The sequence below is a fragment of the Camellia sinensis genome, unplaced genomic scaffold (assembly GCF_055761805.1).
Source record: "Camellia sinensis isolate YWXY unplaced genomic scaffold, ASM5576180v1 Unanchor10, whole genome shotgun sequence".
NCBI lineage: Eukaryota > Viridiplantae > Streptophyta > Magnoliopsida > Ericales > Theaceae > Camellia > Camellia sinensis.
The window spans coordinates 2,937,535-2,947,753 of NW_028128988.1; the positions used below are offsets into that span (position 1 = coordinate 2,937,535).

Below are 10,219 nucleotides of genomic sequence, written 5' to 3' on the forward strand. Positions count from 1 at the left end.
AGCTTCAAAACATTCACTCTTTCTAGGATGTCACTTCGGAGCCCACCTTCAAAGTGTCTCGCCTTCTTATAGTCAGTATCAATTACATGTGGCGCAAACCTGGCCAATTCGGTGAATTTGGCCTCATACTCAGCTACAGTCATACTGTCTTGCTTTAGTTCCATGAACTCAGCTACTTTCCTATCCCGAACACACTGCGGGAAGTACTTGTCATAGAAAATTTTCAGAAATTTCACCCAATCAACATCTCTATGATTTTCTCTCATTAACATCCACCATCTTCTTGCCTCGTCTTCTAGCATAAAAGTGGCTAAAAGCACTTTCTGTGTCTCCGGGCAGGGGAACACTTCAAACAATTTCTCAATGCCGAGAACCCATGCTTCGGCTTTCAACGGATCCAATCCACCATGAAACTATGGTGGTTTCATTTTCTTAAATTCTTTGGTGAGAGCTATGATTCGGTCATCATTCTGATTGTCTGGCACGGGTGGTGCCGGAGGTGGAGGTGGCAAATGTGGTTGCTGCCACTGTTGCTGCCACTCCTGTTGCTGTCTCAAAGTTTCTGCCATTTCCTGTATCAGTCTTTCCATTCTGTCCATTCTGGCAGTAGAGGATTCCTCTATCTCATCACCTCTTGTTCTCACCATCTGATTAAACTTACATTATACTTCATACAATAGATTTACAAGTATGCATATATTAAAGAGCATACATATTCTAATAATTTGCAAAGCAAGCAAATCACAAACTTATAACACATAGTTGTTCACATTTAACAGTTAAGCGTATTCTTGATGCTTTCAGATTCATACTTATCACATGAATGCATCCTAGATCTTTTCTAGACGTTTATTGCTCTTTTGGACAAGTGTGTGAGTTATTAACTCGTGCTCTGATACCACTCTGTCATGACCCGAGCCCGCCCCCATGGGTTAAGGACATAACCGGCCAGTAATCATGAGATTACCTACGGCCTTGAACCAAGACAAATGTATTTTAACAGAGTTAATGGAGGCCAAACGGAAGCAGTTCAAAAACTTTGTCCATAGAGCTGTGCTTACATGGCACATCCAAGCAACCAAACATATATACATTAATAACTCACAATAGAAATGTAGTAGCATAAGTTTCGTACAAACAGGATCATTCAAAAACTAAGTCAACCCATGAAAACTATATACAACATATATAAAGACTTCGCCAATATAACAACATAAAACAAAATGACAAAAGGCGAAGGCGAGTCTCATGCGTGAGACACATGAGCTGACTCTCCAAAACTCGGTTGTTCCACACAGACTTCACTGGGGCTGGGTCTGGACCTCTCTTGGCTCACCTACAAACACATGAATGAGCGTGAGCGATAGCCCAGTGAATAATATCAAATAAGAAGACACAAACGATATGTAGAACAACATATTCCGAACGGCCTTAGGCCCAATTCACATTTTTATTTAACATTTATTCATCATTCCTATCAAAACGGCCTCTAGCCCACTCATTTATGTCAAAACGGCCTCTGGCCCATCCATCCATGTCAAAACGGCCTTCGGCCCATTCATTGATGTCAAAACGGCCTTCAGCCTAGTCATTCATGTCAAAATGGCCTTTGGCCCATTCATTCATGTCAAAACGGCCTTTGGCCCATTCATTCATGTCAAAATGGCCTTTCGCCCATTCATTCTTCTCAAAACGGCCTTCGCCCCATTTGTTCATGTCAAAACAGCCTTTGGCCTATTCGTTCATTCGTATTAAACATTTGTCCATAATTCAAACTGGTAAACTAACAAGGCTTCTAAGGAAATAAGCAATTGGACAACTGATAAGTTTCAAATATCGATATTACTCACAGTGATCGGTTGGCTGGTTTACCCTAAAGCTCGACCCTACACAGTCCATGAACACAAAAGGGTCAACAACCATTCAATCCGTTCCCAAATTCACATTTTCCTCTTTAGGCTTTATTCTTATCTCTTTAACTCAATTACAATGCTCAATGCATGCCTAAGAGTACTTAGAAGTGCAAGAGAACAGAAAACAAAACACAGAATGCATTTTCAAAATTTCAGAAAACAGGGTCCCCGCTCGAGCGTGGACTTCCCCGCTCGAGCGAACCCTTGAGGCCTGCAAAAGTACTGAATAGGTGAAAATTACGCTCGAGCGTTCATTCTGGCGCTCGAGCAGAAGGCCTCTCTACATGGCTTCCTGCTCGAGCGTGAATTTCCCAGCTCGAGTGGACACCATGTCTGCAAAAAGTACTGGATGTATCATTTTTACGCTCGAGCGTGAACTTGGACGCTCAAGCGGAAGTTCGTTCCACATAGCTCCCCGCTCGAGCGTGAACTTCCCCGCTCAAGCGGACATCATGGTCTGCAGAAAATATTAGGAGCACGAATTTCACGCTCGAGCGGCGATTTCCCCGCTCGAGCGGACATCAAATTTCTGGGTTTTCTCAGATTGTGTTCTTGAGCTCAAATTCAACATTTCAACCACATTTCTTGCATATTATGGCTCCAATTTCACATATACTCGTATTAACATGATATAAACACCAAAACACATCATCACGGAGCTCAATTTCTTGTATTACCTACATGCATGTCTCAAATTAATCCAAATTCATCACCAACACATCAAATTCAAACATGCAAAGCTTACACTTTCATGATCTATTCTTTCATGTGAGAAATACACATTATTCACAACTTATTTGGTGAAGAAATGGTCATACACATGGATTTCAATCAAACTTCAACATAGATTACAAAAATTAAGCTCAAACATGGAAATCTATAGCAACTCTCTACATGCATGTGTTCTATGACATCAAATTCAATAAAATCAACTCAATTTCCTTATAATCAAACTAATTCATGTTCTTGGCCATTAATCAAACTTGAATTTACAAATTCCAAACAAAACCCATGAGATACTCACCTAGGAGCCTTGATTCTCACAATCTATAACAATTTCTTGGGAAATCTTCAAGGTTTCCAAGCTTGAGCCAAAATTGCACAATTTCTCTCCCTTTCTCTCTCTATGGCCGGCCCTCTCTCTCTCACAATTGTATAACTCAGATTTTTGAGTTCAAAAGAGTTAAAGGAGAGTGTAGTGCCTTCATACAACAAGCCCCACTAATTCAATTTAATAATAATAAATAATTGGGCGCTAATTCCATAATTTAATCTGTTTAATCCGACCCGAATCAATTTTTTAATTAAACTTCACCGTAGGCTCTAAAAATCATGCCAATCACAATGGAATAATCAATTTTTGGTTTCGGTGGCCGATAAGGCCTTCAATTTAATTTCCAAAGCAGATAATCAAACAGATATTCCTACGGTGAATAGATAGAAATTCAGAACTGCATATATTCACATAATGGCATACAAAATCATATTAAACACATAATCATACTCAAATTAATGACCAATTAGCATACTACGGAATAGGGGTATCACGATATCAATCAATTCAACAGACCCAATTGTCAAAACCACAACAATTTTTTCTATCTTTAACAAGCAAGAAAACAAAAAGAATTTGCAAAACAGCATAACCCATTTCGATTTCAACACCAGAGAACAACCCAATTGAAGAAAAACAAGAAAGATGAGAATTGAAGTAGTACCTTGGTGGGTTCATACGAAGAACAAGTTTCTCAAATTCATCATCGACGGTGAGAGAAGAAGATGAGTAATCCATTCGCAAACCAAACAAGAAATTCACCACAAAAACACACAGAGAGATAGCGAGAGAGATAGCGAGAGAGAGAGAGAGAGAGAGAGAGAGAGAGAGGTGTGGTGTGTGAATCCTCTTTTCTTCTATCTCTTGTTTTTGGGTCTCTACCAAATGGGTTACAGGTGGTTAACTAGCAAAGTATTTGCTGGCTATAGAGTCAGACCAAGAATCGTTTTGGAGGGACATAAAAATGAAAACGAAAGACAGGCCTCGTGGGGTACTATTCAGAGAAATTTGATTTTAGTCCAGAGATAGAGGGACTTGAATGTTGATCCAGAGAAATTTGATGTTAGTCCAGAGAAATTTGAATATTAGTCCAGAGAAATTTGTGAAAGGTTTAAGGGTTTTTGATGTTAGTCCAGAGATCCAAATAAATTTGAATGTTAGTCCAGAGAAATTTCAAAAAAGTTTTAGGGTTTTTGATGTTAGTCCAAAGATCCAAAGAAATTTGATGTTAGTCCAGATAAATTAGTGTAGAGAAATTTGAATGTTCAAGGTCTTGAATCCAAAGAAATTCCAAGGATTGCTTTGTATATTGAATTCATTATGAATATAGACATAAATATAGTTATTGGATCAAGTTTCTTTTTGTAGTATAAGAATAATGTTGGATCAAATCACTGAAGCCATTAAATTGCAGACAACACAAGTGAATTTTTTTGGTTAGAGGAGATTTTCTTTGGGGTTGAGTAAATTTCTCTGGAGTGGAGAGGGAAATTTCTCTAGGTTGAATCTAGAGAAATTCTCTGGTGAGATTTTCTCTGTGAATATGCATCCAAATCACTGAAGCCATCAAACTGCAGACAACATAAGTGAATTTCTCTGGTTGGAATGGATTTTCTCTAGGGTTGAGTAAATTTCTCTGGAGTGGAGAGGGAAATTTCTCTAGGTTGAATCTAGAAAAATTCATCTAGTAAGATTTTCTTTGTGATATGTCCAGAGAAATTTAGAATTTTCTCTGATGTTTGTTGGTGTGGCTACATCTCGTGTGAAGGACCTCTTTGCTAGTGCCAGATCATTTGCACCTTCTATCATTTTCATTGATGAGATAGATGCTATTGGTAGCAAATGTGGTGGACCTGATATTGGTGGGGTATGATAATAAGCTTCATCTTTCATGCCATTTGCAGACTATATATGTATACAGACATATCTTCTTGAACATGCTCCACAGTAGTTATCTCTTGTGAGGATGTAACCTGTCTTGCAGTCAAAGTTTAAAACTTATTCTGCTTCATTAGTCATTTTAAAATTTAAAAAGTAGGCTTGTAATGGGTGGAAATTTCTAAGAGGCTTGTTTTAATGGTTTGTTCTTTTTTTCTGTTACTAGTTTGATTCAGCACGCATTGCACTAGGTAGGAAGATGTGAAGTATTGCCACTCGTAGCCATATTTTTATTTTGTAGTTTTTCTATTCTTGGGTGCTTCATCATGAAGTAACCTCCTTAGCTATTATATGTAGGGCTGTAATCTTTGTTTTCGGGAGGTTTTTGAGAAATTGAAATATCAGATTTTGGTATTTTGTTTTAGCATTGCTTTGCTACTTCCTAGGACTTTGTTTTATGCCCTATAGTTCGTGAGATTTGAGCCTGTTTGCTGGATTTTTCAGAATCCAGTCTTAAAATCTGATTTTTTCATATTTTGGCCATGATCCAAGTATTAATTGGGTTCATCTTTGATTGTAGTTGTTGGAGCCTCCAACCAAACTACGTCACTAGTATTTCACATTTTTATTATTTAGTCCAATCAATATGCACTTGATAGTTCCAACTCACTGCTTAAAATCTTTATGAATGCATTTGGTTCTCATAGGGTGGTGAGAAATTTGGAATTTTCTCTGTGATGTGTCCAGAGAAATTTGAAATTTTCTCTGGATAGATGTTGAGGGACCTCAGACATCATGAAAATATTGAGTATCCTTTATGCTATAAAATCTTAATACCTGGGACCTTAAAAAAAATTCTCCAAAAATATATAGGTAATGTGATAAAGAAAACCAAAAAATTTAAAAAATTCACTTTTAACTAACTCTTCAAAATAGATCTATTTCTGTTTCAGACATTATTATACAAATCTAAAAATTAGACTCAATTTTCAAGTTTAATGATATGACAATCAATTAGAATATCTAAAGTAACATTCTTTCTCATATCTTCTCAATCATTAACCAATTATATCACCTACATTACACATTATTAAATTTAAAAATTAAGTTTTAAAAATAATTTTATATATCATTTTCAATTTCTATAACACACAAATTTGGGTCTCTAAAATTTATCCATTTCATAGCACAGAACACTACACAACCATTCATTGGGGGTGTTTATTTTAGCTTTTCAAAGCTAACTTATGGCTTTTAGCTTTGAAAAAGTTATTTTGGACTGTTTAGTTAAACTTATTTCAAATAGCTTCTGATTCTAACAACTTATTTTAACTCAAAAAAGTTGATTCTGAGAAGCTGCTCACCCCTTGCTTCTGATTATCAGCTTCTGCTGTCGACATGTTAATTTTTGGTTTTACTCTTAAATTTTTTTATTTTTTATTTTTTTAAAAATAGAAAAAGACCCAAATGGACTGTAGATTATTATTATTATTTTTTATGAGAAATGTAGACAAACAAAAAATAAAAATTAATTGAAAAAGTTATTTCACAGCTTATTTAACAAACACTACTCAGCAACTTAAATCTATAATCCAACAGCTACACCAAACAGATTAACAACTTCTGATTAAAGTCATAATTTATAATCTGTTAAGCTATAATCTATAAGCTGTTTTAACAGCTACACCAAACGGGGCCATTATCCACACACCCAGTAAACAAACTACTAGAAGAGGTCGGTCCTTCCTCTCAACCAAAATAAGAAATATCAGAGAGAAAGCTACAATGCCGTCGTCCTCAACAACCTTCTCTTTTGCTTTCAAAGTCTCACCCCCAATTGCTCGCTCTTCTACTACTAGTCTTCGTACCGCTCCTACCATTGTTCGACTCTCAAAATTCACCAAGAAATCCTCACTCAACCTCAGTTCCTCACACACCATACCTGGCTTCTCCCCAATCCTTCCTCGTCTCACCTTTCCCCTCAAATCCCCCAATCTCTCACCGTCATCTCTGCAAAAGGGTACAAAATGAAAACCCACAAGGTCTTTCTCTCTATCTCTGTGTGTTTTCTAGGTAATTGAGGAATTGTGTACTTATTTGATTTGTTTTTTGGGGTGTTTTTAGGCTTCGGCGAAGCGATTTCGAGTCACGGGTAGTGGGAAGATTATAAGGAGGAGAGCTGGGTAGCAACATTTGCTTAGAAAGAAGAATACCAAGAGGAAATTGCGACCCACAACCCTAGATTGTGGGTACAAGCTTGATTCCTCTTTTCAGCCATCACAGCCCTCTCACCTACCTCAGTCTCACCTACAGCTAATACTAAAGCCTATGTTGCCTCTACTTCGAACTCAGGCTCACAGCAGTCTGATTCAAATTGGTTTCTTGATTCTGGAGCTACTAGTCATATGACAAATGATCTCAGCAATCTTTCATTTTATCAACCTTATCAAGGCCATGATCGGGTAGCTATTGGTGATGGTACTACTCTGCCTATTGCTCGCACAGGTAATGGACTTCTTTCTACTCCTTTCCCATTTCATCTCACCAACATGCTTCATGTACCTACTCTTTCATCCAACTTGCTTTCAGTCCATCAGTTGGCAATAGATAACAATTGCACTATTACTTTTGATGAAGATTCTTTTCTTGTTCAGGACAAGAACACTAGAGAGTGCCGACGAAAAAAGAAAAAGAAGAATAAAAATAAAACAATTTACTAGCTTGCAATCTAGTTTAGAAAACAAAAGCGAATTTAACCAGCCATATGGCGTTTGAAATTTGGCAACATTTGTCCTACACTTGACATTTAACGGAATTTAGCCCATTGACTAGAGCTCTTGCACCATACTAAGAGGTCAAGAGTTCGATACTTTCTACCTGCGTAAGGGTCCTATTCGCCTTGCAGTCGTTTTGAGTATCTCTTTCCATCTCTAGGAGTTTATTTGTTGTTCTTTATGTTATTATTGTTAATTCAAGCTACTCAATGTTTTGAGAAAAAATGTAATTTAAAAAGGGTTAACTACACTAATGACCTTCAAAGGATATTACACTATTTTAGTCCTAATTTTTAGTTGTTCCATTTATGCTCTCAAAGTATGTGATTTGTTAAATTTTAATCCCTACAATAATGTCATTCAAAATCAATAACAAAAGAAGCATTTTTAAAAAATTACATGAAACTCAACAAAATCAAAATAACAAATAACGAGGACGTGGTGGAATTAATCAAAAGCCAACTTTTTGGAATTAACGAGGACTTGGTGGAATTAATAAAAATTAAAGCTAGCTTTTTGAGAAGTCCGTGAAAAGTTAGAGATTTTTAGTTTTTTAATTTTTTTTGAAAAAATTTACAAAAAAAATACCGGAGTGATGTGATCTAAAAAAGTCAAAAAGTTGGCTTTTAACCAACTTGTCAAATATGCATATTTTTCATAAAAATTAAAGCAAAATCATAAATTCATAATCAAAACCAAATCAATTAAAATTATAATAACTAAAATGACATAAAGACCAAAGTACAGAGATTATTGTCACAATTTGCCCTTCTTGTAATTAAAATTCTAAGCGTTAATATTGGAAGCACTTTTGGATAATGATTTTTTTCGTTGAACTGTGAATATGAAGTTTTTATTTATTAATCCCTCAGAAAATGAGGTTTGTTTGTTTATTTATTTATTTATCATTACTCAAAGAATAAAATTCTTTTTTGAGCCTCTTGATAAAGAAGATTTTTCTCAATTTTTACAATTGAAGACCTTTGGACAGAGATTATTTGGCTGGGACTTGATAAAAAAATGAATTTCTTAGGGCTTGTTTCACTTTCAAATCAATTTTTGAGAGCTCAAAACAAAAATTTGTTCGATTTTATAATTTTTTCAAAATTGTTTTGAATCAATTTTTCTATTTCCTCTCTCCTTCTCTCACATCATACATATCAATTAATTATTTTCTCTCTCTCTCTCTCTCTCTCTCTCTCTCTCTCTCTCTATCTCTCATATCCTATACATCAATCAATCACTTTTTTTCTTGCACACATTTATTCATCTACAAAAAAAAAACAGCAATGATTCAAACCACTAATTTTGGTGCTCTAATAGAGCACTAATGACATAGCAATGAAAAAAATAAAAATAAAAACAAACCAAGACCAAAACATCACATCACTGTGGATGGAGCCCACTGCCAACTCATTAGAGCTACCTTTAAAGCTCAAAAATTAGAGCTCCAAAGCATTTTTCAAAAAAATTTCAAATCATCTCAAATTATAGAACTCTAACTACAAAACTATTTTTAATATATATAACCAAATAAAATTTTAAATTTTGAAAACTTTTTAAAAAAAAATTATTTTTGAAAATTGATTTCAAAATCAAATCAAGCGGATCCTTTTGGTCTTGTGGGTAAGGGAAGTATTTTTTTGTTGGATCTTTAAAAAATGACATTTTTTTATAATTTTTTAATTATTAGACTTTTGGACGAAGAAAATTTTGGAGACTCATCCAAGATGGGAACTAAAGCCATTGTTTGAATGGCCTAAGACATGAGTCGGCCGGATGCTTGACTATGATGACCGGACCGATCAGTTGTAGGCCAATCAGTTTCTCTATGTCGTACGAAAGTATATCAATATGAAAGGACCATAAAGAAGAGAATAAATTACTTGCTTACACTTTGGTTTATAAAAAAAATAAGGATAGAACAAACTACTTGCTTCCAGTCTGATTTAGAGAAAGGGAGAACATATTACTTGCTAGTTCATTACATTCATATGTACAAACGAAGTGCATAAAAATAAAAATAAAAATAAAAATAAAAAAGTATACAATTTAATAGATTGGAAATAAAACAAAACAGAATTTAACTAGCCATGGTGTTTAAATTTGAATTTGGGGTGATTTGTGTGCTTTATGCATAGGGTCACCGTTGTGCGGTCAGTGGAGTCTATTATGGGTCATATTTCAATAATCCGAATTATTCATATTTTAGAGCCTATCAAATAGAATATATCTATAAAAAATCAAATTGATCAGACTTTGATGATTGTTCGTTTAATTGCATTTGTATTTTAAAAAATGAATGGTGAGTGTAATTTTTTTTTTATAGAAAACTGAATACAAATGTACTTAGATAAAAGGGCTACTGATATCCGATTAATTTAAATTTTTTGAAGTATGTTCTACTCGATACACCCTAAAATTGAATGATTTGAATTATCAAAATAAGGCCCGTAGTGAGCGTAATTAACTGCACAAAAATGACTATTATGCTTTATGCACAGCAACTACCCATCTTCCTTAAAAATTGGCAACGTTTGTCCTTCTGTTATCGTGGGAACGGACTTCAATCTAGGCCATCCTTTGATCTGAACGACGAA

The 10,219-nt window shown here is 35.2% G+C and overlaps 1 long non-coding RNA gene across 1 annotated transcript; it reads left to right on the forward strand.

Moving 5' to 3' along the window:
* The first annotated feature begins 6,633 nt into the window (after positions 1–6,633).
* LOC145814429 (uncharacterized) lies at positions 6,634–7,769 on the forward strand. The gene is made up of 2 exons (XR_014357705.1): positions 6,634–6,887; positions 6,970–7,769. It is a non-coding gene; the product is annotated as an uncharacterized LOC145814429 (long non-coding RNA).
* The last annotated feature ends 2,450 nt before the right edge of the window (positions 7,770–10,219 follow it).